Here is a 21,825-nt window from a genome sequence, read left to right as displayed (position 1 = left end):
TTTCAGAGTTTCCATCTGTGTATATCTCTATATCTAAAATTTTGGCCTAGCTCTTGGTACATGGTGTATTATTTATCTTCTGTTACAAGTATGCTTACTGGGGGCCCAGCATGGTAGCCTAGTGGCTGAAGCCCTTGCCTTGCACACTCTGGGATCAGAAGTGGCCACAGTGGCCAGAGCTGAGCTGATCCAAAGCCAGGAGCCAGGAGCCTCTTCTGGAGTTCCTACATGGGTGCAGGGTCCCAAGGCTTTGGACCCTTCTCTACTGCTTTCCTAGGCAACAAGAAGGGAGCAGGATGAGAAGTGGAGCAGCCGGAACATGGAGCAGCTCCCATATGGGATCCCAGCAGTTGTAAGTCAAAGATTTAGCCACTAGACCATCATGCCGGGCCCTGAACATGACCCTAACAGGACAACCTAGGGAAATGATGTCATCTAATCTGTCAATGCCTTCTGTGTTTAGGCTGGCTTCATGTGTTTGAGACTGGGTGGCTAGAGGGAGGGGCAGCCACCAGCAGCCCCTGAGTAGGTGTGGAGCCTTTAGCTCCAGCAAAGATGCATGGCCTTGGCCTCTTCCTAACAGGGTTCTGGCCTGCTGGGCGTCCTTCCCGAGAACTACTCAGCAGCTTTCCATTTTCTGACTAGGAACTGCTTTCTGTTCCAAAGGGTTGGTTCAGGGAAATGGAAAGATGGGGGACCTGCTATTTATTGAATGCCTACTTTAGACAAGCACTTTCCATGTCTTCTTTTTTTTTGGCAATACCTGTTGCAAATCTTATAATTGTGATGAGAAAATGGAGGCTCAGGGAGCCTCAATGATATAAACCATAGACGGCGGGGCTGGGATTTGTACCTAGTTATGACTGGATTCCTAAGTTCCGTTCAGTATAGTGTTAGAGTAATGCTACCATGAATGTGCTTTCATTGAGCAAATTCAACCCTCAATGATACATCAAGCATGCTAGACATTATTATCAGGACCCAGATGGATGAAAACTCGGTAGTCATAATGCCCCGGATGCATTGGATATGACGGGACCCTTCTTCTGTGATTTCTTTATCCCATGGTTTCTGCTCACTTGGCATGGCAAGCATTCATTCTTCCACCTCCTGCTATGGGACTGTCTGCCAAGCTCTCCTCTCATCACTTCTCATCACCATGCTGCTCACCTTCTTTCGTTATTTTGTCCTCACTGTCTCCTTCCTTCTGTCCTACTTTGCACCTTCCTCCTCTGTGCTTTTCATTCCTCCCACATCTCTCTGAACTATTCCTTCTTCTCTTTGTAGGATGTCCAGCATCCTGTATCTCATCCTGGAGATGCAACTTTCTGATTTGGGGGGGCTACAGAGAAATGAAATGCTTTCTATCTGATGCCTTCAAGTCCTCTTTTTACAAAATCTTCTTTATTGATCCAATAAATTTTTATTGAAAGACTGCTCAGAGTGTACGGATTGGAACACCCAGATAAGAAAAGTGACATTCTGGGCTCAGCGTGGTGTCTCTGTTGGTTAGTCTAGTCCTCCTCTTGCAAGTTCCAGGATCCCATATGGATGCCAGTTCATGTCCTAGCAGATCCTCTTCCCATCCAGCTCCCTGCTTATGGCCTGGGAAGGCAGGGGAGGATGGCTTAAAGCCTTGGGCTGCTGCATCTGCATGGGAGACCCAGAAGAAGCTCCTGGCTCTTGAATTCAGATCAGTTCAGCTCCAAATATGCAGCCATTTGGGGAGTGAATCAGTGGGTGAAAGATCTTGCTCTGTTTCTCCTTATCTCTGTAAATCTGTCTGCCTTTCCAATAAAAATAAACATACCTTTTAAAATATTGATATTCTGCCTAGACTCACAGAGCCTGAAAATAATAATGGTAGAATTCTGGGCAGAGTAAGGAAGAAGTTAATCACAATTGCTTTTATCCTCTCCACCAAATGAAAAAGCTCTTTCATTGCATCTGCACCTTCACTTAAGTTCCTGAAATATTTAGCTTTCAAATTCATTATCACACTTTATCTTCCTATTACCCAATTTTCCAAGACTTGGTTGTCCACATTAACAGGAAGCATTACAGTAAGCTCCACAGTCTCTTGAGTATTCTCCCTACCTCCCTCTAGAAAAGAGATTCTTAATTTAGGAATTTAGAAATGGGAGAAGAAAGGGAGATATTTCCAGAAAAATCGGAGTGCCCACTAAAGTTATTAACTAATCCAATTAGTGTAAGTTACTGAACCAATCACTGTTGGATGTTAATAAATGAATAGATGAATGGAATTAGGGAATTCTAGTACCAGTTCACTGTCTTTCCCAGTATGTATCTGTCCACCACATTCAAGCACCCAGTGTTGGGAGAGCCCTATTGGTGGCAGGTGGCTTTTGAGCACTCAGTCTGAGAACCTGAGGCAAGGCTGGTCTCCAAATAAAACTGAGCTCAGTTACGGGGTCTTCATTCGCAGAGTTCTGGAGATGGGGTGATAGAATCAGGCACAAGGATGTGGGAGACCTTGCCTGGGACTAAGAAGCAACATGGCATCCAGGAAAGCACACTTAACCAAGAGGCAAGTGACACAGGTGCTGGTCTCAACTCGACACGAACCAGCTGTGACCTGGGAAAGTCCCTAAACCTCTTGGCCTTGGTTTTCTTCACTGGGGAGTGGAGATTATATTCATTCCGCACACTTTAATTCATGACATGTACTCATGGTACCAGAAGACACTCCAATCCTGCGATGTCCGTTTTACTTAAAATATTTTAAGACATCATTTTAATATTATTGAAACAATATGTGTTAGTACAGAAACAAACAAAAAAAAGTGAACATTGCTTAAAACTTAAGACAAAAATATTTCAAGGACCTACTATCTATGGCAGCTTCTGGCCTACCCTGTAGCTTCTCGGGTCAGTCTGAAGGGACAGTGTGAGATGATTAAGGTCACCCTCCCTTTGGGACTTTCTCTGCAGCCTGAGCTCTCTGCCACTAGGGTCTGGCCCCATTCTTTCCATGGGCCTTGATGGAGAGGGGAAGCAGTTACTTAACTTCTTGTTACCAACCACATTACCTCTTTTTTGGAAAGCACTTCCCATTTGAACAGTCATCTTAGAGGCCTCCTGAGGGAGGGCAGTCGCATTGGGGACTGAAAAGAAGCATTTCTGGGCTTCCAAGTGTTCTTAATGAGCAAGAGAGGGGAAGAGAGGAGAAAGCATAGGGGTCTAAAAGGAAGGGCAGTAAGAAAAGCACGGCAGGATTATGTAAGCTCTCAAGGTTGGGAGAAGAATGGAGTCGGGCTTGGGGTTCTCTTTATTCATTAATCTCCCTACTGTCCTGCCCCAAGGAAAGTAAACAAATAGAAATGGAGCCAGAGACACACAAATCTTGAGGTGGGGAAAAAGAGGGCAGTGTGTGTGTGTGTCCCAGGGCCTGACTGGCCAGCTGAGTCACGGTACCCCCTCCAGCCTCCATTCCCCCGCCTTCCCATCCTGCAGCCCCAGCTTGACACCGAGGCCCTGGCCCAGGGAAGAATAGGCTTTTCTTCCCTTGTGTCAACGTTTGGAAAGTTCTCATAGTCTCATCAAAAGAAAGGATAGAAAGCCTTCAAAGCACTTCCTGGGAGCCTGTGACCTCTGTCTGGCCCTTCTGACCCTCCTGTGTATTTACCGGTCAAGAAAGGGAGGGACAAAGAGATGGGGCCATGTCAGACGTTCCCCTCTGTGTAGACACCACTGTTGCCTGTCTGTGTGGGCTGATCGAGGCCACTGCCCCTTCCTCCACCCCAAAGTCCCAGCCAGGCTTCCTGTCCCCTACAAGAACTGCCCAGAGGGTGGCATCCTAGGGACCCCATCTTTCCTGGCAGGAGAAGCAGGGTGGGTAACTTTCTGCTGCCTGCAGCAAACAGACTCTGCCTCATTGATACACCTGCCCTTCCAACCCTTCACACCACCCCCAACGCACTCCCTCCCTGAGTCATCACCCAGCCATGGCATCTGCTCCCAACCACAGAGGGGGACAGCAGAGATGCACGTCCTGGGCTTTGCAGGGAGACAACGCTTTGTGAGCAGCTTGGCACCCTGCAAAGTTCAACTGAGGACACAGTCCATACCACTCCCTCGTCAGCCCCATCTCCAGCAAACTGGAGAGCCTCTGAAGTGGTCCCTTCCAGGCGCTCACCTCACAAGGACAGCTGCTTGGAAGGTTAGCTCATCTCTCCTCACCTTGGCAGAAGAGCCGCAAAGATCTGAGTGCCTAATTTCAGCTGGAAGCCATGGCATACATAAGGTACTTCAAAAGTATGTGTAGGAAAGTGGGATTAAAAGATAACGTTCATTTCCACGAGCTTTTTGAAGATCCCTTGGATTGTGATCTTATCATTTCCCCCCTTGTTGTCAGTAAAATATGAGCCACCAAAACAGTTGCCAGGGACACTGGAGAAAATCTGATTTAGGGGTTGAGTAGGGGAGAAACAGGGTGATGAACAAGATGTCCTTTCAAGGTCTGTCCTCCATGTGACAGCTCTGCCATGGGTCTCCAGTCACCTGACCTCTACCCTGATCTTGTCATACCTCAAAAGACACTGGCTGAGAACAATCTAGCTTAGATACTAGAAGTATTCTTCCACACACAGTCCCCTCAAAAGGATAAGATCCCCAGCCAATCTCTGCTAAGTTTCCAGCAGAGGAGGGTGGCAAAACTACCTGTAGGGTCAGGAAGTTAGTCGCCCAAATGATGCGCCCCATTAGCTCAATGCCCATCTCCAGCATGTGCCGAAGGGCTACCTTCCCACCACCAGGGGGCAGAGCTCTCCAGTCCTCTCACAGACGTTCACCACCCCCACGCTGCCAGAACCATCTGAAATAACCAACATTATACAGTTTTTAAAATGGGTCCAAATACGAGCAATGCCATGATTCTCTCTAATAATATGCAATAACAGTTTTAAAAATGGTAGCAGCCACACTTAGCCTGTGGGGCTTTACGGTCTACAAAGCACTTGTACAAAATCAAAACAATTTCATTTGACCCACACAGCCACACTGGTGGCAGTTAAAGCAGCAGAAAGCGCTTTCCAAGGTCACAGCTGAACTTCTGATCATTAAATCCAAGGGTATTTTCTGAGTCCTCAGCCCCAGCTGGCTCTCTACAGTATCTGAGACAGCCAGCCAGCCCGTCTCCTTTCTCCTCTCCTTGCCTTTTCTCACCTATCCTCACCTCCTTTCCTCTCCCCTCCCCTCCCTTCCCCTCTCCTCTCTTCTCCTCCCTTCTCCTGTCATCCCCTCCCCTCTCCTCCTCTCTCCTCTCCTGCTCTCCCCTCCCCTCTCTTCCCCTCTCCTCCTCTCCCCTTCCTTTCCCTTTCTTCTCCTCCCCTCCCTTCTCCTGTCATCCCCTCCCTCTCCTCCTCTCTCTTCTCCCCTCTCCTCCTTTCCTCTATTCTCTTTTCTCCACTCCCTTCCCTACTCCTCCGTTGCACCCCCCCCCATCTCTCAGCCTTTATTGATGTACAATGAAAATCCAGTGCTTTTGTAGACCTTGTTCAGCAACCCCGCCATGTCTAGACTTTGGGATTTGGGGCAGAACATTTACAATCTAGGTTTCCATTTCCTCTACAGAGGTAGTGGGAGAATTAAACAAGATCATAGATGGCAGAGCTATTTCCTAGTTTTGAGGCCGAGGGTATGGAAAGCATCTCAGTGCCCCTCCAATACCCTGCTGCAGATTCTCTCACCACCTCTCTGATGACTTTTGATCTTTCCTGTCCCTTCAGGATTGATGTTTCTCAGGGACCCACCCTCAACTCGCATCCCTAACCACTGCCATCTCCCTTTCTTGACTCAAACACTCCCCTGGATTCCACCTCCCCTCTTCCCTTCCTTTCCAAGAAGTATCTGGAGCATTCCAACTGTGGCATACTCAGACCCTTGCCTTCTCGCCTCAGAGGGAATGTCTAGCCTGGTTTCTCTCTTGCCTGTCATTTAGAGCATCACTGGACCTTATCAATTCTGCCTTCATGGGCGTCTCTCCGTGCCGCCAGGCTGCCCTGGTTCAGCCTTAGTTCCTCTTCCACCTGAATTGTGGCAATGATCTCCTGCTCTCCCCAGGCCCACCTTCCTCACCTCCCTGCCCCCCAGTGGCCATGTGCCTCCTTTCTGCCACATATTCTGGTGATCACTCTGGCTCAAGATCCTTTCCTGAGCTCTCACAGCTGTTGTGATGGAAGCTAAACTTCTCGGTGTGGTATTTAAGAGTTTTACCAGCTGGCTTTACCTCACTTTGCACGTCACTCATCACCCGTTTTCATCTCTCTCCCTGAGTCCTCTGCTGTGCCTCACTGGTCTGTTTCCACGACCTTCTTATAGGTAGCTCACTCTGCCTAGGATGTTTTCTCCCTGCCCCTTAACTCCCCTCCAGCCTGGAAAACTCCTTGCATCTCTTCAGGTCTCCTTCAATGCCCTCTGGACCGTGGGGCCACACATGGCACCCAGGCAGAAATACTTCTCCTCCTTCTGTGTTTCATGGACATTTTGCCAAATTATCCCTTTTCCACCCAAGAGATGATGAGCTTTTCCAAGACAGAGATCTCAGTCATCTATTGACGCTGCCACTTGTAAATGTAACCTCATGGGCAGCATACAGGAAAGAGACTTGAAACCACTGGGTGCTTCTGAGCTGGGGATGTCAACTCTACAGTGTGTGTGCTGTTACTTCCTACCTGGCCTGTCCCCTTAGCAAATATCACTGATGCATCACAGAACCTTTTCTGTGACTAAGCCCCAGACTCTCTTAACGGGAACAATTTCAATCTAATGAATTAGGTCTAAACAAAACCTTTTGCTTTCCTGACGCACCTGGGTCACAGGCCAAGTCCTTAGCTATGTTTCCTCCCCACCACTTGCTGTCCTAGTCTATGTCACTTACTAGCTTTGGGAACTTTCCATCTCCTAATCATTCCAGTGCTCCATTTCCTCATCTTGGGAAGCAATAAAGCCTCCCACTGCAGGGTGAGGATTACGTGAGATGAAGTACGTGAAATCTCTAAGGCCTTTATGTAAATATGGATATTATGATTGTAGGTGAGGAAAAAGATCTCCTGATTCAGAGAAGCCAAAACTCAGAGAGGTGGAGCAATCTACTTGTGTTTACTTAAAGGGAAACCACAGCTTCTAGAGTGTGAAAGTCCCACTGCATGCTGCTACCCTGCATCCCAGCGGGCTTGGAGATGCTCACACCGCCCCAGCCTTGCTACTGCTGCCTCTGGGACTAACAGGGATATGGGGCAGGATTTACTGGGGCAGAACAGAACTGGAGGGGGCTTCCTACCCAACCCTCTTTTTTCCCACACACTTCTTTATTCCCAAGATGATGTTTCTTCAACCAAAAGGGGGAGAAGGTGTGAAGTAAGGAAGGCTGAGCAGAGAGCAAGGTTCGTCAACAATCTGCCCTCTGACTCCTCACCTTCCCACTGTCTGGTACCCCCAGGAGCTCCAGGAAGCTGGTGGGCTTCTCCAGGCTCAGGTGGCCAGGAACCAGGAAATGTGCATCTAACAGATAATATGCCACTGGAATCCAGGCCACTTGGGACCCCAAGACCCAGCTGGGAATGCCCACCTGAGGAAAGGGCTGACTAGATTCCAGGTGGAGGCCCCTCCCCTCTGCACTTCCTTGTTCGTGACCTCAGCAGCTATGCTGGCCAGTGATGAGGAAGCACCTGAGCCTGACTAGGAGAGCCCAAGAAGCCCAGAACTGGTGGAGGAAAGGCAGAGGCATGGCTCCTCCATGAAGGAGCAACCCCCTGGAGCAACTTCTTTGGAGGCCACATTTTTTGTTTGTTTGTTTGTTTGTTTTTAATTTTTTTTTGGAGGCCACGTTTTCAGCCCCACACCTTCACAAAGAAGTATCCCCGCTTTCCCACAAGAGAGAATGCCTTCTGAACTAAGTCTTAACCTGTGTTTTGTTCCTCTTCGTGTCTTTCCTGGTGCATGGTACTCTTTGATTTAAAAGAGCCAGTAAGAATTGTTCTTCTCCATTATTTTTCCCTTTTCAGAATATGGATTATACTTCTTACTTGAAAGGACTTTCTTCTTTGAAAGCCCTTCCTCTGAGCTTCCCACTGAAGTTTCGATGTTTGAACACTTGAGGGCACTGACCCAGTCTCCCTCCCCGTGAGCTGTGAGCCATCTTTAGAATCTTTTGGTTCCCACTCCAAGCTGCCATCAGCCCCACTCCTTCAATATTTTTCCTGCTGTCTAGAGAGAACAGGTCCACAGAGCTTAGGAAGAGTGCTCACGGCCCCAAATCCAGAGTCTTCCATGGTAGGAGGGCCCTCTTGCATAGTGGGAAAGAGAGAGGCAAAAAACTTCAAGCCCAGACCAAAACCTGCTCCAAGTCAGGCAACTGTGGACTCAAAGCTTCTGGCCATGCCAGGCCCTCCAGGGGAACCAGGGGCTCCCTGTTGGATGTGCAGTCACAAACTGGAGGACTGAGTGGGGGAGAAAGGGAGAATGACAGGAGGGTGGGATAGAAGCAGAGGGAACCATCTTGAAAGCCACCAGGATTGTGTGTGTGGCAGGGTCTGTTACAATCTGGCCTCTGCTAACCTCCCTGCACGGTTACTCTCTCCCCTTCCCTCCCTTTCATGCTCACGCCCTGTCTGCCAGCCACACTTCACTTTCCCAGTTCCAAAACAAATCACACTTTCTGTCACCAGCACTTCTTTGCCAATCACGGGCCCTCTTCCATGGGATACACTTCCCCTCCAACTTCTCATAATCAACCTCCTCAAGCCTCAGCCGAGATGTCACTATTCCTGGAAAGTGTTTCTAGAAATATCCATCCCCAACCTCACCAAGCACCTCCAGATTCCCCACACTCAGAGTTCACGACCTGGGAAGCCCCTTGCAGGCAGACCCCAGGACCCGGGTCAGGCAACATGAGCCCTGCCAGATCCCTCACCCCAGGGGTTCACGAGCTCAGCACACACTGACCCCAGGGTGGCATGGCTCATGTCACCTTTGCTCCCATTTCCAGCTCCTACTGGTGAGTGCTGCACCATAGCTCCATACAATCAGAACTTTGTCCCAGCCCCAGTGTGAACTGATTGGAGCCTCTGGGCTCCTCTGGAACCACAAACACTATCTCAGCCCCAACCATGTGGCAAATGGCAGGTGCTGTGCAAACTGTTACATGCATTGTTCTATACCCCCTAGAGGGCCGGTTCCAGCATTGTCTTCATATTAAGGATATGAAAACAAGACGTAGAGACATCAGCTGACCTGCCTGGGGAGACTACTAGAAAGAGCTGGCACTGTGGGTGAACCTGCTGAACACAAAATGTCTGTGCTCTCCCTCACTACTGCATCATGGCCGAGAATGAACATGGGCAAAACCCTGCACCTGTATCCCCTTCAACTTCCCTGTGTCATCAAAGAGGAAGTCAAGGCCTAGAAACAGCCAGTAACTTCCCCCAGATCACCCGGCTAGCCTGGAGGATGTGTCATTTGGGGTCAGAAGCCAAGCAGTAACACTGGCCTTCTTCCTCAGCCCGACTTCTCTCTTCTTCTTACCAGATCCTTGTTTTGCTTTGGGTTCCTGCTGTGCCAGCTGGTGTGGAGCCAATGGTGAAATGCTACCCGTGGAGCCCTTCCCCTTGCCCATTCCCAGGCCCAGCCCAGGATATGTTCACTTTGGGCCTCCCACCTCACAGGTTTCACTCTCCTGTAGCAGCTGGCAAAAAGTATGCCAATGGGAAGAATTAGAAGAGAAAGTCAGTAATGAGTGAGGTCCACAGGCAGGGCACAGATTCAGGGATGCTTTGGCTGGAGGCTGTAAAAACAAGCAAAGGAGTTCCTTTGAGAAGGCTGGAAATTCCACAGCCCATGACGGCTCTGGAAGTCACTGCCAAGATCTCCAGGCCACCAGCCTTTGTTCCATAGGTAACTGACAGGGGACTTCTCATGAGATAAAGTGGGTTCTGCACCTCTTCTCATGCCTCCTCTTTACTTCCTAGTAGACTGAGTCCTGTTGAGTCAGAACGTATACCTGCTGCTGCCCAAGCAATATTTCCAGCTGCAGTCTTGGTGAAGGCCTAGGGGTGCTCTGTACCTATCATTCACATCTGGGGAGTTGATTCAATCTGCCTGCAGGTGTCCTCTCAATTCCTGTCCTTCTTGGGGCTGCAGCCCTTGCACCCCCCAGGATGTGTGAGGGCATCCATCATCACCCAAGATAATCTCTCTATCCCAATTTCCTTTTACCTTCTACCAGCATTCCTCCCTCAAAAAGACAAATCAGGGAGGGGTGATAAGAGAGATGGGGCCCCAACTGCCTTCCATCCCACAGTAACTAACTGCCTGGGTATAGCAGGAAGGGCAGGACTTACACATCAGGCAGGCACTTGGAGGGACACTTGGAGGCAGAGAGCCACACTAGACCTGAGGGTCAGAGGAGATATGTTCCTGCTCAAAGATAAACTAGTGAGGCAGCTCAAGCAGAATCCAGCAGTGAGAGGTAGGGGCATTCTAGATAAGGAGTGGGAAGATGGAGTGGTTCTTCTGTGTAAACCTCAACTCAGGGAAATGCCAGCAAACCAATAGTACCTTGGCTGCTCATCAAATGGGGCTCCTGCAGCTGTGACCCGTCTGCCCTCCCAGAACCCAACCACACCATCATGCTGACAGCTCTCAGGAGCCTGGCATCCCAGTCAGCCTTTCTTCTCATGGCATCTCCTCTAGACTGCCAGAAGATGGCCCACACCATTCTAGAAGAGGCGTAGATACCCTACAGATTCTAGTATGGACCTGGGGACATTGGCTGGGAAGGCCAGAGCTCTGTGAAAGACAAGGTCACAAGGACTTGTACTCAGGAAAGACCTCCAACTACAATCTCAGCTGAGGGTAACTCCATCCAGCCGTCCAGGGTTCAGAGTAGGAATGGGGCTGGTGTGAAAGTAGAAAGTGAAAGATGCTAGGCTTATCATACCTGGAGGTAGTGAAAGGGGCAGGTGATCTTTTGAGGTCCATTCCAGACTCACTAGTCTATTTAAGGTCCCTAGAGTTGCTGTTTTGCTCCCCAGCAAGCTCCCACTTTTTCCCAAGGGAGGGGGATAAAACATAGGTTCTGTAAAAATCCTACACGACAGTGGAGGGAGTCATCCAACTGGAGCCAAGAGGCAGCTAGAAGGAAAAAGTAAATACATAGAGAGAGAGAGGCAAAAGGTTGCTATTTTGATCCCAGTCTTGGAACCATCTGCCTCTCAGAACCGTCCCATCTCCTCGACCTCACCAGGCCACTGGGGGTGGGGTTGTGTTCCGGTGCATTAGGCCAGCTGCTGGATGTGATCGTCAAGCATCCTTCCGGAGCGCCTGACTCAGCTCTGGGGCAGGGGTCCTGGGCCACCCAACACGCCCCACGATGGAGCTGGTGCCAGGGCAGAATACTCAGAGTTCAGTAGAGGCTGTGCCCATGGTTAACGTATAAGCAGATGCAGTCTGGGGCAATGGGACATTCTCCGCCCCAGGGCCACATTCTTGAGGTCACAACAAGTGCAAACTTGTTATAACCTGTGTCAAAGCAGCGGAGGGCAGCCAGGGCATGAGGGGGGTGCTGCCATGCCTGTGGCCGCCGGAGGGAATGCAAAAGAGAACAGGGTAGGGGGGTGGAGGGGTGTCAGGTGCACAGGGGCAGATGCCAATGGGTGTGGATATGAACGTGCAGGTCCATGCGCCTGGCCAGGCGTGTTGTGTCTGGGCACATCCACCTAGGTATGCATCTGGGAGCCGCGTGTGGGGCTGCATACATGAGTGTGTGCTTGTGTGTCTCTGCATATATGAGCCCAAGAGGGGGTGGGCAGCCACAGGCCCAAGGGTCTGGGCGTATGGAACGAGGAGTGGGCAGTCTGAGGGCCCTTTCCCTTCTGGGGCCCCACAGAGCCTGCATTCCTTCTTCCACATACAGACCCACCCCCTGAGAGCCAGGCTACTTCCCTCTTGTGCCCTCCACAGCCTGGTCCATCAAAGGCCCATCTTCCCAGCTTGTCTGGAAAGGTGGGGGGGGGGGGGTCGCCTCCTGCCCATCCCCTCTGGCCCTGGGCCCACTCCCCGTCGCCCCTCCTCCACGCTCTCTGGGCCCTCCGGACACTGGGGCGGGTGGAGGGTAGTGGGGGGTAGGCTCTGAAAGCAGGTGACTGTTTGGGGGAACTCAGGGACAGAGCCCCCATTGTGCCCGCCCCAGAGCCGCCTCAATGGAGCTCTCTGGCACAAAGGGGCTTTGACAATGGACAGGACATTAGTATGCAGAGCCAGCCCCTCAGCCCTCTCCCTGTCCCACAGCCCAGGGGTGGGAGCTGGGGGGCTGCTGGCAGCAGGAGATGGGGGTGGGACAGGGCTGAGGCTGAGGAGATCTGTGCCCACAGGAGCTCCACTGGGGAGCACTGCCTAGGAGCCAGAGGAGGGAGCCCAGCCTGCAGCTCCCGAACCTGTCATTCGCCCCCATAAGGGACCCTCCCAGTGGAGAAGGGCCACAGAGACAGGCTGGAAGGAGGAGGAGGGGCTGTAGGAGGCCAGGCCCCTGGATCCTGGGCTGGGCTCTCAAGAGAGCTGGGTGGGCAGTCCGAGCCCACCCGCTTTCTGCCTCCGTTTCGCCAGTTGTTCGGAGGAACTGTGTGAGTAGGAAGGGAAAATAAAATGGAGCTGAAGGATGCAAGATCTCCTGTGAGTGGGATTGTGTCTCAGAGTTGTCAGGCTTGGGAGTGGGGGGAATCAGAACTGTCAGAATTCAGAGAAGGGTCTGCTCAGAATTTAAGGGTCTTTGGAGTTCCTTGAGTGCCTCCTCCTTCCTATTGGGAGACCTCCATTGCTGTGACTATGGAGACTAGAGAAACCACAGCAGGAGTAGCAGGGAGGAGTGGTGGGGGTCAAAGCTCCTCTGCCAGTGTGGGCTCTGCCACGGAGCTGGACTGCACAGAGTCCGGTGCAACAGGCAGCTCAGCTAAGGAGAATTTGACAGGAGGTTCCAGGAGTTAGGGTCATCTCTTCCACAGTGTGTGCACCTGCTTTCCACATCTGCCTTCCGCCTTCCCACTGAGGGAGGAGGTTTCTTCTCTCACTTTGGGGTCTCCAGCTGCTGTTCCCAAGGTACCATGTCCTGCCCTATGCAGCACACACGAAGGGCAGCATGGGACCTAAGATCCCCAGATTGGTCTCCAAGGTCTGGAGTCAGCTGAGAGTTGAGGGGAGGGTGATGATCAATGATTGATGGGGGAGGGGCTGGCGGGGGGTGGCAGTGGACAGGGACCAGGCACCCTCTGGGGTGCAGTGTTGTCTCATCTCAGGTTTCCCCTGCCCTGGGTCAGTAAACCTAGGAGAAAGGGCCACTACAGATAGAACTGCTCCCTCAAGGCAGGACAACCTCTGCTTCGGAAGGCCTTGCCACATGCTTTCCTCTCCACAGCTGCTGATGTTTCCCTGCACCCTGCCGGTAAGGCCTCCTGCTGGGGCCCTGCATGGCTCACCAGGGACTGCTGCATTTTCCCTCTCAGGACCTCCCTAAGTGCCTGAACAGCGATGAGAAGAGCACAGGGTGGGGAGTTACTCAGCTTCCCTAAGACACTGCATAACTGATGCTTCCTTGGCTGAGCCAAGAAGCGTCTCTGCATCACGAGAAGCATCTTCCTGCCTTTCAGCTCCTGGGGCAAGGCCCTGGAACTTAATCAGAGCCCATGTTACTGAGTTTCTGCTGAGTATCTTTCTAGCTTGTGTCATTTAATTCTCAACAACTCTTTAAAAAAATAAAGGCAGTGTTCGGTGTAAAGTGCCATTTTACAGACAAGAAACTGAAGCACAGCGATAAAAAAATAAGTAAATCTAAAAAAAAAAAAAAAAAAGACCATGGTTGGATGAGGGGCATCAACGACAATATTCAGATTGGTCCAGGTTTTTAAAAAATTCTTTCTAAGGTTCCTCTAGACTAGCAGTTCTCAAAGTATGGTCCAGGAACCCTGTAGGTTCCATAGACTCCTTTCAGAAGTTTGTGAGGTCAAATGTACTTTTTTTTCTTCAAAGATTTCTTTTATTGCAAAGTCAGACATACAAAGAGTAGGAAAGACAGACAGGAAGATATTCTATCTGATGATTCACTCCCCAAGTGGCTGCAACAGCCGGAGCCGAGCTGACCCAAAGCCAGGAGCCAAGAGCTTCTTCCGGATCTCCCACACAAGTGCAGGGTTCCAAGGCTTTGGGCCATCATCCTCGACTGCTTTCCCAGGCCACAAGCAGGGAGCTGAATGGGAAGTGGGGCATCCGGAATTCTGGCCCATGCACTGTGAGGACCTTAGCTGCTAGGCTACTGTGCTGAGCCCCCAAATGTACTTTCATAATAATATTAACAGCACATTAGCTCACCATTTTCACTTTCAATATTTCCTGAATGTTCTGTGGAGTTGTCCGGAACAATATGACCGATGCAACTGCAACATACTAAATGCAAAAGCAGATGCCAGCTGACTCTCACTAAACCAGACCTTAAAACGTGACATGAACATAGAAGAAAATGTCACTCTTCTTATTAAATGTTTCATTGGCTTCTTTGCTTGCTTGTTTTGGAAAACACCTTTCATTTTAATTGTATCATTTTGGCTTATCTGCAATGGTTCATTATTGTTATTCATAAGTGAACTCATAATTAAATATTCTCCGTGTTCCTTTCTTACATGGTAAATGTCAATAGATACAACGCATACAAAAAAAGCTCTTTGGAGTCTTAGGTGAGTTTTAAACACATAACAAGGTTCTGAGATCAAGAAGCTTGGGAACCACTATCTAGCCCAACTATCCCCTCTCCTCCTACCAACTGCCCATCATCTCCTTCATCAGAGAGTCCACTGGGGAGGTTCAGATATAGGGAGGGAAGATGTGCCTAGATCTGGCTGTTGAGACTGGGATCTGAAGTGAGGCTGAAGGAACAACACAGAGAGCACGAGCCTACACCCCACTTGGGAGAACCCCTATTTGTCTCCCACCCTGCAAGCTTCTGGATTAGAGGTTTGCTCACAATGATGGAACTATCCAAGACCAAACTCTGACCTTAACCTTTTTCTTCCGCTACAGACACCTGCTGACAAACTCAGCATGGGGCTGGAGTTGACCTCCCTGGTGACAAAAGACAGGCTGTGCAGGCGCTACCTATGTGTGCTGGTTTCTTACATTGGAAACAGGAGATTCTAGTGCTGCTTGAAGTCTCAGAGAGAGGTCATCTCTACTGAAAAGAGCAGGAGATAGAAGAGTGTCTCTTGAGGTTTCCTAGAGTTGGGACATAGAATCTTACCTTACCCCTAGAGAGCTTGGCAACAGGACCTTCCTAGGGTCCTAGGGCAAGACGTTCCCAAAAGCTTTTAAAGCCAGGGTCCTCCCATCAGCATGAGCAAGCACAATAGTTGCTCATCTGTGCACCATGGAGCCACTTCATGTCCAGGAGCCGAAAGCCCTTTACTGGATGCTCAGGGTCCAAGGAGAGAAGACATGTCTTCTGCTTTTGGCAGTCCCCAGTGTGACAGGAGCATGACCACACCCTAAACTAGAGGATCCCACAGCCTAACAAGGAAGGCAAGATGTTACCATCAGCACCACCATGCCAGGGACATCCTGAGCAAAGTCATCAACAAAGGAGATGAGCAGCACAACAGAGCAGAGAGAGCAGCAGGTGGCTGGAGACATGCAGGCAGAGTGGGCGCTGGACTGGCCTGCATGAGGGTCAGAGGCTGTCATTGCACACAATTCCTGGAATGAGGCCTGAAAGATGCAGTCCCAAAAGATGGGGGTGCTGGGAGGAAAGGTTGAGAGCGATGGGCAAGACTGATAGCCAGCAGGAGTGACTGGCTAGGGAAGGAGCAGGATACAACAGGTGCTTCATAAAGACAACCCCAGGGATAATCCCACAGTGAAGAAAAGGGAAGGGATCAAAGACACAGAAAGACTGGAGTCAGGGAGGACATTAAGGAAGTTGCCATGGACACCAGACTGATGGGATACGCAGGTTGGCCTGGGGACAGGAGAGGAGGGTCCACACACCTTGGGAAACTTGTGCAGCAAAGCTGGCAGGAGCAGGAATGGCAAGGCCATGGAGGAGGCAGAGCAGGGAATGGAGAAGAGATTATTTGGGTAACACTTGGCTGGGTCAGTTCACATTTATTGAAACAATATTGAAAACAGAGCACCTGTTTGGTGAAAACCCAAGTAAAGAAGGGGGAGGGGGAAGCAGGAAGGGCAGTGTGGAGAGCCTGCCTCAGGTGCCGGCCAGCCTGTTAAAGCCAGAAGCCTCATCTGAAACTACCTGACCACAGCTCCACCTCCCCAACTGCAGGAACATATAAGGAGAGAGGCCGGCATGGAATCTCACAAAAACCGCAGTGGAGGGGCAGGGCCAAGGCCTAGAAGCAGGAAAGATGACAGGGCAGATGTAGCCAGGAGGTGGAAGAAGTGCAATACACCACAACTGCATTTTTTTTGTACGCCAGGCCCTTTATAAATATTGACTCTTCTAATCCTCATTGTTAACCCCACTGTAAGGGAGAGGAGACCTGCACAGCCACAAAGTGGTACGAACAGGGTCATGCCCTGTCTGAGCCACTGTCTCAGAGAAGAAATGGGTCTGGGGCTGTAAGGCAAGCCGGCACCAGCCAGCCAGGGGAACCCCTGAAAGGTGTCACAATGTCCCAACCTTAGAGTGTCGGAACTCCTCCTAGAAACCTGCCTGATGGTTTTTTGGTTTGGTTTGGTTTGGTTTGGTTTGGTTTGGTTTGGTTTGGTTTGGTTTGGTTTGGTTTGGTTTGGTTTGGGGGCTTTGGAGGAATACTTTTGATTTTACCAGTCATGCATGTGTGTGTGTGTTTCACCTGTGTGTCACTTCCAGAAGGCTGTCCCCCTTTCTTTCCCAGTCCTCATTTCAGAAGCCTTCCCTTTTATGAGTCATGTTCTAGTCTGTGCCCACACAGCCTCAACCCTTCCTTTCCCCAAGACTTTGAAGGCCTTTTCCATCCCTTCCATGTTACACCGTCTCAGAGGCCTCCATGGCTGATTCAGCCCTCCCAAGCATCTGCTTCTCCGGCCCTTTGTCCAGGCGAGGCAGTTCAGTTCTTCCTTCTCTGCCACATTCCAAGGACAGCCCCTCCCTCCCCCCACCACTTCAAATCCAGGCTCCCAGCTGGCACCCACCCACGGGAGGGTTTTTCCTACAATCCCTTTCTCTTTGCCCTTTCAAGGTTCTGATGGGGGAGGGGATGGAGAGGGCCCACCCAGATGCACTCTTCCCATGAAGAGCAGTTGACAACAAGGAGACGAAGCCCAGATGAAGGCAGATGAGCTTCGAACTCTTGGGAGAGACTGAGGTGACACAGGGGCTGCCCCAGCCAAACCCCCTCCTCCAAAGATTGGGTGCTAAAACACTTGGATTCCAATCTCCCTTTTTCTCTCCAATCTTTCTGCAGCCTCCTCTCGGTGGTGTGCCTTGGAATCTAACTTCTCTCTACTCCCTCTCCAGGGCCTCACTGCTGTCCTGGACAGCTTTGGCCTTAGCCTAGGCAGTAGCACTGACCAGTCAGGCAAGAGAAGAATCTAGGCCGGGGAGGGAAGGGAGGGTGAAGGTTTTTTTCTTCTGTCCTAAATAACCTTTGGCAGAAAACTGAGGGGTTCCGTTGTCTACTATGTCTTCCTCTCTCTTCCAGCACTGGGGGCTTCCGTCTACCTTCTCCTGGGAGGTCCAGGAATCTCCTTCGAGGAAATGGTTCTTTCTGCATAATCCACTCAAAGCTGCTGGTCCACTAATGTGACTGCAGAAAACTTCTTCAGAGCCCACCCAGATCCAGGCAGTCCAACTTTTCTGGTCCCATAGGAAGGACAAGAGAAGGAAGACCCCTGCCTAAGGCAGCAGAGCTGGAGCTGTCCCGGAGTTTATGCATTGTGGCACAAATGAGGAATGCCAGTGGGCAGACAACTCACCCACCCACTCGAACACCTGCGTCCATTGACTGGGCTGGGGTAGGTGCCTGGGGGACAGGCTAGGGGGCAGTGGGAAGATTCTGCATTAGAGTCACAGAAGGAATGGGACCATACTCCTAACCCCTATCCCCTCACCAACTGCTCCAACCCAGGGCAGTGGAGTCATTGCTATTTGATATCCACTGAGACAACTTGGCTGCTCTGGGCACTGGGTAGGGGGTGGGGGGGATGGCTCAGAAAACAGCAGCTCCTTTCAGGACCCAGGTTGGCAAGGGCTTTGGGAGGCTGGACTGGCCCAGATCACCCCTATCTCCCCCTCCTTCCCTCTCTCCCTCCCTCACCACTACCAAAGGACTGATTGGGTGGGGGGATGTGGGCCAAAGGAGTTGGCACCGCCTGGGCCAGGCCTATTGCCTCTACAATCCAGCCCTGGATCTCTTCCTGGCATGATGCCGCCCTTCACCCCTCCTCCACTATTTCCTCGTCCCTAAAGAGCCAGCCAGGAGCCAGAACACCTGGTTCCTTCCAAACTTGATCTCCCCTCCTACTCAGTGTACACCCCGAAGAACTAGGAACCCCACCCCTTGGCACAGGATGGAACCAGGAACATGTTCAAAACTCCTTGGACACTAGGAAGACTGAAAACTAGATCGCACATCGTGGTGGCTCTTGGTGGGTTTCCCGACACCCACTCTCAGTACCCCCGAGGAAGGTGACCCCACCACCCTAGGAGAGCACAAAATCTTCCATGTCAACTCCCTCCCATTCAGGCTGCTTAAAGCAGTCCCAATAGGAAGAAATAAAATTCAAACATTGCCTCAAGTCAGAATTTGCATTGATAAGCAATGCAATTGGACTTTTGGGGTCGGGGCACCAGCTGCTCCACTCCCACTTCCCGTTTGCCTCAGCCAGCTTGGGCCACTTCATTGACCAGGAAGAAACCTCAAGGTCCCAGAAGCCCCAGCCCTACACACTCTTAGTTTTGCCCTTCTGTCCATTCTGGGACTCAATTCTCCTCCCCACCAAAGAAGGCAGTTTCAAGCTTCTTCTCTTTCCTAACACAAGTGTTCTTGCTTAGTTCCTGGTACGGGAAGGCCGGAGGGAGGGTAGGAGGAGGGAATAGCATGGGAAGGGGCATCCAGCTTGAGGGTGAAACTGCAGATTCCCGGCTACCATCAGAACCTCACAGAGGTGGCCCAGCTCCTCTCCTCCTGGGGATCCCAGGGGAAAGGAGCTGAAGCAGGATGGGGGGTGATGGGCAGGGGTGTCTAGAAGCAGGGTCCAAGTCAGAAGGGAAGGAGGGAAGGAAGCAAGTGGGATGCAGGGCCAGCTGCAGCTCCCTAAGCCAAGATATCACGATATGTTTTCCCCCCATTCCCTCTGCTGTGTGTGACTTGGTAATTCGCAAGTGTCACTATGTGTGGGGCACTGCGTTGGAGGAGAGGGAAGGAGCTGGGCATGGGAGCAACCTGCTCATCTTGGTAGAGGGGGCACTGTGCCCTTGGCGGGTGTGAGGGAGGTATGGCTGTGTGTGGTGGTCAGTGGCAGTAACTTAGGGAGCCCTGATGCACCTGCAGGTCTGGGCTGGGGAAAGCCCTTTACTGTGTTAAAGGGCTGAGGTGACCAGCCTGGGTGGAGTTCGAGTGGTGAGGTGACCGGTCCAGGAGGGTCTGTTTAGGGTTCCTAAGCGCAGGAGGTCAGAGGGCAGGATCCTCCGCTGACACTGGGCAGAATAGGGGCCAAGGAGCTGAGAGCCTCACTGTGTCTGCAGAGCCAAAATGGACAGGGCTGCGGTGAGGGCGAAAGCACTCCTGCGACAGGGTCAAGGTCTTACCTTGGTCCGAGGCGGAGGGGTCCCTCGGATGGGCCGTGAGGCAGCGGGACAGATGGACGGATGGGGCAGTCAGGAGTGAGGAGCCGAGCTGAGCGACCGGCAGGGCCAAGAGTCTTAAACCCGGAGCTGGGATCTGATAAGGGCTTGTCCGGGGGCCGGGGCCGGGGTCGGGCCGGCCGGGGGCAGAGCTGGGCCGGGCCGGGCCGCCCCCTCCCTCCGCAGCGCCGGAGCCAAACTTTGTGTGAATGGAGGGGCCCGCGGGGGGTGGGGGGCCGGGCGGGCTGGGGCGGGGGGCTCCGGACGGACCAATGGGAGAGTGGAGCGCCAGGCTCGAGCGGCCACGATTGGCGGCGAGGGGGCGAGGGGCGGGGCGGAGGGGGTAAGGAAGCGGAGACCCAGACAGATGGAGGCGCAGAAAGAGTGGAAGATAGAGACCCAGACAGAGTCCGGGGGCACGCGAGATGGAGAGCCGATACGCGGGCGATAGGAGCCGAGCTGGCACGACCACAGGGAGAGAGGGAGGGCAGCAGAGCGAGGAGGCCGCGCCGGAGACCGGGGCGCGAGCGCAGCCGCGGGGCGGTCCTGGGACCGGCTCCGTGGGGTAGGGGCGAGTTGAGGGCGCGCCCAGGGGCCCTGCCCGCTGCACTCGGGGCGGCGCCCGGGAGCGGGAAGCTGGTGCACCTTGCAGCGCTACCTGCGTGTTGGTAGTTCCCGAGTACCGGATGCGAGCTGCACACCTGCAGCGGGCGATGGGGAAGGAAAGAGAAGCCCTTGGCCGGGGCGGAGAGCAAGGAGGCGCTCCAGGGCTGTGGAAAGGGAAAGTCGCTCCACCTAGGGCGCGCCCAGTAGAGGTGGGCGGACAGAGGCTCCAGAGGATGCAGAGAAACCAGCTCCTGGGAGCTGACGGGCAGGACGCTGAAGGCAGAAAAAGCTGCACAAGCAAAGGTCCCGGGGCACAGCAAGAAATTATTCCACCAGACTGACGACCAAGTCCGTGATTCTCAATCTAGTCAATATCTCACATTCCCTGCACCATTTTCCCGGAGGCCTTTATCCATAAACTTATCTCTTGGGCATTTGTTAAGGAAGGGGGCGAGGGAGTCCTCATTCTTGTTCATCATAGACAATAACCAGTGTTAACCATATTCAGTTGACAGAAAACCAAGTACACAAAGCAAAGAAACTAGGAAGTTTAACTTTTTAATCTCCAAAAGCCCTAAAATAGGTAAATGCACATTTCAAAGAAGGAAGGACTGGATGGGGGTCAGGGGAGTTGGGATGGGCGACACCCAGGTAGAGACCTCTTCCAAGGCCAGGCCAGAGTTCCCGTAGGCAGTGGAAAGCAACGGAAATGTCGTGGGCAGCAGGGAGACAGGGGCACAGCAGGGCTTCAGCAGGTGACGGAGATGGTTTGACTCAAGGAGAAATAGTGACAGAAAGTCATTGCAGACACAGCACAGATCAGTGAGGGGGTAACAGTGAGATGTGAGCAGAGAAATGGGGTTCAAGTACAGAAAAATCAAACAAGCTGAAAGACTTTGAGACTGATTTAATAGGATGATGAGCAAAGGAAGAGGGTTTGTGAATTCACAGGGTCTCAAATGTAGGGATCAAGAGAACTGTGAGGTCGTGCATAGATGCAGGGAGGCCAGGGGAGGAGCCCGCCTGCTGCAGCAGGTGCAGAGAGCAGACCTCGAACTTGGCAGTGCAAAATGTCAGGACTGATTTGAAAGCAGTTTCAGGAGAATGATCAAGGCGGGAACCTGAGTTACCATTACAAAGTGAGAAAACGAGCCTGGCATCGTGGCCTAGCGGCTAAAGTCCTCGCCTTGAACGTGCCGGGATCCCATATGGGCGCCCATTCTAATCCCAGCAGCTCCACTTCCCATCCAGCTCCCTGCTTGTGGTCTGGGAAAGCAGTCGAGGACGGCCCAGAGCCTTTGGACCCTGCACCCACGTGGGAGATCTGAAAGAGCTCCTGGCTGCGGGTTTCGGATCAGCTCAGCTCCAGCCCTTGCGGCCAC

General features: G+C 51.9%; 1 protein-coding gene across 1 annotated transcript in view; it reads right to left on the bottom strand.

The window, feature by feature from the left end:
• The window catches only part of KCNJ10 (potassium inwardly rectifying channel subfamily J member 10), a 28,892-nt gene extending 8,865 nt beyond the window's left edge, over positions 1-20,027 (bottom strand). The window contains exon 1 of the mRNA XM_041003380.1: positions 19,802-20,027. The gene's annotated coding sequence lies outside the window, so the exon portion shown is untranslated. The remainder of the gene's footprint in view (positions 1-19,801) is intronic.
• Positions 20,028-21,825: the final 1,798 nt, after the last annotated feature.

Source organism: Ochotona curzoniae, unplaced genomic scaffold, assembly GCF_017591425.1.
Source record: "Ochotona curzoniae isolate NIBS_2020 unplaced genomic scaffold, NIBS_Ocur_1.0 scaffold_2683, whole genome shotgun sequence".
Classification (NCBI taxonomy): Eukaryota; Metazoa; Chordata; class Mammalia; order Lagomorpha; family Ochotonidae; genus Ochotona; species Ochotona curzoniae.
This window is presented reverse-complemented; position numbering and strand designations above follow the sequence as displayed.